The sequence below is a fragment of the Triticum urartu genome, chromosome 3, assembly GCF_003073215.2.
Source record: "Triticum urartu cultivar G1812 chromosome 3, Tu2.1, whole genome shotgun sequence".
Taxonomy (NCBI): Eukaryota; Viridiplantae; Streptophyta; class Magnoliopsida; order Poales; family Poaceae; genus Triticum; species Triticum urartu.
In genome coordinates this window covers 711368400-711375494 of record NC_053024.1, presented here as the reverse complement: position 1 = coordinate 711375494, position 7095 = coordinate 711368400, and the positions used below count along the sequence as shown (strand labels likewise).

At 44.9% G+C, this 7095-nt stretch overlaps 1 pseudogene; it reads left to right on the top strand.

The window, feature by feature from the left end:
• Nucleotides 1–733: 733 nt before the first annotated feature.
• Nucleotides 734–2365, top strand: LOC125547260 (annotated as a pseudogene).
• The last annotated feature ends 4730 nt before the right edge of the window (nt 2366–7095 follow it).

Genomic DNA, 7095 nt, shown 5'->3' with positions numbered 1-7095 from the left:
TAGGAGTCAAGGCTAGAGGGTGCTTGGATCCAAGAGACTTATTTTAGTCCGACTAAAAATAGTCTTTTTAAAAGGTTAAAGTTTCAAGCACGCCTGACTAAAGAGGGGCTAGAACTAGTCTGAAGACTAAAAAAATTTAGTCAGGGGTACCCTTACTAAGAGGGTGCTTGGATCCAAGGGACTATTTTTAGTCTGATTAAAAATAGTCTCTTTTAGAGGCTAAAGTTCCAAGCACTTGTGACTAAAAAGAGACTAGAACTAGTCTTGAGGCTAAAAAGTTTTAGTCAAGGGAACCCTACCAAAATATGGATTAGCTCTCTCTCCCCTCATTTAATTCCTCTCTTTAACACAGCCGGTTCCCCTCCTGTTCCCTCGTCTCCCCCTCGAGCGCTCCTCTCCCCCTTCCTCTGTTCGTGCGAGGAGGAAAGCAGCGGGCAGGCGCCGGGCCCCCGCAGAACGCGTCGGCGGCCGCCTCCACCTCCGCTGACCCCCGCCGTCTCGGCCTACCGCCGCGCCTCCGCCTACTGTCGCGGCTCCCGCCTCCGCCTACTGCAGCGCCTCCCGCCTCCGCCTACTCGAGCGCTCCTCTCCCCCTCCCTCTGTTCGTGCGAGGACGAAAGGTGAGACTGAAGGCCAAGATCCATCCGCCATGGACGGCGCCCGTTCGATTTCTTTAGTTTTGTGCTTGTTTTTCCATTAATCCGATGAGTGTCTTGTCTCAGATCCATCCGTCATGGACGGCGCCCCGTTCAATTTCTTGTCTCAAACGGAATCATCTAGTGCTGCGGCGGAGGCCATGGACGGCGAAGGGTGGGGCTTGACGCCGCCCCGTCTCCGGCGTGATAGTTCCGGCGGCCGCGTTCCGAGGGCCGGGAACGTCGCCGCACCGCGCATGGACCTGGGGGACCTTGACCTCAACGCCGACTGTGGCGCCGCCTTGTACCCCGACATGACCATATACACGCATATCCTCCAACGGGACAGCGGCTCCGGTCAAGGTTTCCCCCCACAAAGGGCTAGATCAGATGGCTTGCCGCTGCGAGGTTGTCCACCTCGCCAAGGTCTGTCCGTAGCGAGGGCACCAGGTGCTCGCGGCAAGGCCGTCGTGGTGTCGGGGGGAGGTGATGCTGCTGCCATGCGAGTTGTTGCATGTCGTGGGGGTTCAAATGGCGCGGGCTGTAGCAGGCAGCCGCAGGTAGCGGCGATTCCGGTGGATGATGATGACGGCATCGAAGAAGACGAAGATGAAGATGAGAACACGCTGAACCAGCATAGGAAGGTATACAATTTTCTTTGAAATTCTGCTCACACCATTTCTTTGAAAAAGAGAGATTTAGGCTGTTTACTTATGCATATTTCTTTTAGAGGCCAAAAAGCAAGGCTAATTGGACAGACGAAAATACGTACATTTTGTGTGAGTTAGCTTGTGAGGAGATAGAGGATGGCAATTTTACTGCTAAAGTTTGGACCAGTCAGGGCTACAAAAATATGAAGGAGAAATCTTATCAAAAGACAAAATTGTGGCATCCAGGGAGGGAAGTGAAGAACAAAATCCAGAACCTGAAGGGTGTGTACAATGATTGGGTATGGTTGCAGCAACAAACCGGATGCGGCCGCGGCGAACATGGAGAAGTTACGGCAACTACAACTTGGTGGGAGAGGGAGATCAAGGTACGACAACTAAAGCTTTTTCAATGACAAGTACATGAGCAATAGAGACATATGCTAATGTTGTACAAATACTATTTTGCAGAGTAGACCAAATCTCAAGAAATTTAGAAAGGGTATCCCTGAGTACATTGGATTGTTGCATGAGATGTTTCATGAGGTAGCTGTGGATGGTACTTCTGCTTATGTACCTGGGCCAGCAGATGATATAGAGGCAAACGACGATGAAGATACAGAGGCAAACGACGATGGCAGCCCAATGAGTACCAGTACCCGCAAGAGGGGTGCCAGCCCAGTTGATTTTAGGAGTACAGCAAGTAGTCCTTTAAAGAAAATCAAAATGAACATGGAGAATGGCAAAACTAAGGGTCCATTTTTGAGGACCTTGAAGGAGATCACCACCAGAATGGACAAGGAAGCTGAGACATCAAACACTATATTGCAAGCAATTGTAGACCAAGGCAAAGAAAAGGCAAAGAGAAGTGAGGAGCGTAAGGTAGCAGTAGCTACATGTCAGCAACTTGCCATTGAGTGTGGGGCAGCAGAGGAGTCAATTGAGTACTTTGTAGCATGTGACTTATTCAAGGTCAAACACAACAGATTTGTCTTCCAGAACATGAAGACCCCACAAGCTAGGCTCATATGGTTGAAGAGATGGTGCAAAGCAAAGAAGTTGTATGACGAAGATGAGTCGTAGCTAGGTTGTCATGTATCAAGTGTCTCCTATTGTGTCATGTTTCCTATGATGAGTTAGGCTAATGTGGACCCTTTATGTTTTGAATTGCTATGTGAACCCTTTATGTTTTGAATTGCTATGTGGACCCTTTATGTTTTGAATCGTTATGTGCACCTAATTACTATGTGTTGAACATAATTCATATGTTGCAGGATGACTCTAGTGATGGTGATAGTATTGATGAGTCCAGTGAAGAGGAAGAGGAAGATGAGGACTCTAGTGATGAGGAAGAGGAAGATGCAAAGAGAAATAGAGTGCTAGCACTACTCCAGTTGAGGCGGAAAAGGCTCAACAATATAGGTATGACCGTCCAAATGTTTGGTTCATATTACATTGAGCGTTTCATGGATAAGGGGGAAAGGAGGATTTTAAAAGCTAAAGAGTCCGGCTATGAATGGGTACTAAGAACTCTGGGACACAGAACAGACTGCTATAAAATGTTTAGGATGTATCCACCTGTGTTCCATAAACTACATAATTTGCTAGTGGATTCTTATGGGCTGAAGTCTACTAAGAAGATGTCATCAATTGAGGCTCTAGCTATGTTTTTATGGATGGTGGGAGATGGTCAGTCCATTAGGTAGAGTGAGAATCGTTTTGTAAGGTCCATGGAGACAGTTGTTAGGAAGTTTGACACAGTATTGCATTGTGTGGTTAAGCTTGCAGCTGACATAATTAAGCCACGAGATCCTGAATTCAGAGTTGTGCATGAAAGGTTAAGAAATGCTCAGTGGCATCCATGGTTCAATGACAGCATTGGGGCAATAGATGGGACTCATGTGCAAGTTGTGGTGCCACCTACCAAGATTCCGCAGTACTTAAACAGGCATGGCTACTGTAGTTAAAATGTTATGGTTGTATGTGATTTCGACATGAGATTCACTTTCGTTCTTGCCGGGTGGCCTGGATCGGTGCATGATATGAGGCCCTTCAAGGATGCCCTTAGCCGGTTTAGTCACAAGTTTCCTCATCCACCTCCAGGTACCATACTTCACATTCAGTACATGATTGAATTGTTATACATTGACATTGACTTTGACTGAAATGCATTGCCATCAATAGGAAAATTTTATCTTGTTGACTCGGGCTACCCCAACAAGGCGAATTATCTTGCACCATATAGGGGACAGAAGTACCATTTCCAAGAGTTCCAGCAAGGCACCATGCCGAGAGGTAAAAAAGAGCACTTCAACTACACTCATTCTAGACTACGCAATGTCATTGAGCGTTCTTTTGGAGTCTTGAAAAATAAGTGGAGGATCCTTTTTAAAATACAAAGTTATCCTCTACACAAGCAAACAAAAATTATTGTTGCATGTATGGCCTTGCACAATTTTATCCGCGAAAGTCAGTTGGCGGATAAAGAATTTGACACGTGTGATAGAGATGAGAATTATCAACCTCTCCTTGAGGAAACAAGAAGAAGGCGTCGTAACAGGAGGGATCTAGAAATGGAGCAAGATTCAGTAGACATGAATCAATTGAGAGATAGAATTGCTGATGGTTTGTTCCAGGGCCATTGAGATCAGTGTCATGATATTTATTTTCTTGTGTATGGACAATACTAATTTCCTTATGTATGGACAATTTTACTTTACTTGTATGGACAATTTTTATTTTCTTGTGTATAGACAATTTTTTCTTGAGAGCAACAGGGGCGGGATGGTCAGTCCATTAGGCACAATTTTTTCTAGGTACTGTTCTCGAGTCTGTAGTGTCAACATTGTTGTTTTCTTATGTTGGTCTGTTGATATATATGCCTATTGTGGATTCACCGGCCTTGTTAGGTCTATTTGTCACCTCTGTTTCCTTGGATTTCTTATGTTGGTCTGTTGATATATATGTCACATCTGATATATATGCAATACTTCTGCTTGACTGTAGTTGTACAATTTGTACCTGTAGCAGTAGGGGCGGGAGAGGAGTTGGCGGGAGCCAAACTACCGTGGGGGAGGAGTTGGGTTGCAGGGACAAGTAGGATTAGGGGAGAGGGAGCATAATAAATGCTCATTAACTAAATTTTAGTCTCTTTAGTTTTTGGATCCAAGCATGGATGGGGCTAGCAAGTTTTAGTCCCACTACTTTTAGTCATGGGACTAAAACGTATCCAAGCATGCTCTAAAATATGGATTAGTCCTCTCTCTCCTCATTTAACTCCTCTCCTTTAACACTTGCGAGTTCTGGATTGGAGGGTTTGGAGGATAATAAATGCTCATTAACTTGATTTTAGTCTCTTTACTATTTGGATCCAAGCATGGGTGAGGCTAGCAAGTTTTAGTCCCATTACTTTTAGTCATGAGACTAAAACATATCCAAGCACCCTCTACATTCATGTGGCAGCCGTTTGCATGCACAAGCTGATCAGGTTGCTTGTAACTCCTTGTCCTTTGATGCAGCTGAGTTTGGTTCGGCTAAACGATGCATGCAACGGTAAAACCAGGGAAAGTGAGGAATACTGCATTTGCCAAACTGAGAAAAAAAATTCACTTACTATGGTTTTGGAAAAACTGTGTTGCCCTCGCGTGTGTGCGTGTGCGTGCGTGCGTGTGTGCGTGTGTGTGTGCGTGCATGCGTGTGCGTGCGTGCGTGTGCGTGTGCGTGTGCGCGCACGTGTTGTGTGCGTGCGTGCGTGAGCACCTCTTCACCTCACAAGTAACAACTGAACACTTGCCCACGATACAAATTTGTGTAACTTAATTAAGTGAGTTCTTACACGCCAGACCTTGAATCTCCTCCGAGTACAACCATGGATGTAAAGGAAGCTGCAGCCACAGAGGAACACATCTAAAAGGCTCGCGCGCGCGCGCGCGCGCGCACACACACAGGGCCATGAGGAGGAGGAGATAAAGGAGAAATCAATGAGGCGATTTGCTGTGGAGACTCCCGGTTTCTTGGAGGAAAACACCAAATTGATGTGTAGCTACCAAGATTTTCTTAGATATACTGCGCATACATACTCCTTGTATAATAGATAACTGCATGTAAAAAATATGTGTTCCCACTCCTCATATACTATGCGTACATACTCTTCCTACATCATACGAAACTCACGTCAATGTAACTACATCCGGTAGTGTGGAGAGCATGTTTCATATAGAAATGATTTAATCCTCCTGAGATTATGTATTCTGGCTCCTCATACACTCCCTCCGTCCAATAATATAGTGGGCATTCATTGATTTTCATGAAAGCCAAACTTAATGTTTTTTTACTGATACTATCAAAAATATTATCTATTTCTACATTACAAAATATATATAATATGAGATATATGTCATGATTAATCTAAAATGTTGTCTATTTCTACATTACAACGGCCCTGGTGATCGGAAGGGTAAAGGGCCGGCGAGGAAAAGTGGTGAAGCTCGACCTCTGTCAGTTTCTAATCCTGTTCCTACTACTAATCTAGTTAGAATTTGTCGGGCGGTTAAATTGTGGTGTACTTTTGATGATGTTTATGTGAATTATGTCTGTTTGCTGTTGGTTTATATGTCGGTTTGCTGTTGAATTTGAATGTTCGTTTCAAGATCTACGAAGTGTAGTTACACGTTGCATGATCTATTATGGATGTAGGGTGCCACATACAGGGACGGAGCCAGAAAATAGCGATAGGGGGGGGGGGGGGGGGGGGGGGGGCTTGAAGTACAAGAGTCGATCACAATCATATAAGAGACAATCATATAGGCATATAGCATAGTAAATATCGTAGGGTCTGAATCCTCAAAATATTGCCGCCGTTCTACAATATGAATAATTTGCATATCTGTTAATCGAATGAAAATCATGAGTAGATAATTTCTTCAGAATTCGTTACTAGTTTCAATTGGCTAGAAAATGTTCTCAACAAAACACTTTCTCTTCATGGCTACAAACCCATAATTTGACGGTCATTTTTTCTGATTTTTTCTATGTTCTAGTTTCTAGTTCTATTATTTTTAAGGAACACATCAAAATAAGGCAAATACTGAGAGCTTGAACCAATTGGCTTGAAAAAAAATATATGAAATGACTGAGTTCTCTTCCTCTGTATGTCTAGTTCTCTACACACATAATTGGACAATACAAGAATATCTAATTAGTTTTTAATGTCCATATATTTCTACAATTAGATTCTAAAACACAGACTAATCTAATATTGAAAATAAACTAACCTTTTGTTGATCGTCTGGTCGCTCATCCGTGTGTGTGCGGCCGGCCGGATTGCGCCTGCGGTCTGCGGATCGGCATGGCGGGGAGTCGAGCCGTCGGGGACGGTCGGACGGAGGCCTTCCCTCCTCGGCGGATGGAGAGATTCGATGGAGAGGTGGACGATCTAGATCTACTGGGCAGGCGGCGGCGGCAAGAAAGTTTTTCCAATCGCACCAACCGAGGAACGACGAGCGAGCACATTGTGGAAACGAAACGATCGTGCGTACATCGTGGTTGTGCGTATTGCTTCCAGACTCCTTGTCTTCCATGTGGGCTGTTTTTATTTTTATTTTTCCACGTATTAGGGCTGCTGGCCACGTACATGGGCTCTAGGCCTCTCGTTGTGGGATGCCGGATGGATCATAGGGGGGCGAGACAACCAGAATTTTGTGTGTACGAAGAAAATTATACATGGTACCTAATCGCTATTAAGGGGTGACGAGATCGTTAGGGGGGTCTAGCCCCCCCCCCCCCTCGTCCCCCCTTAGAATCGTCCCTCCCAC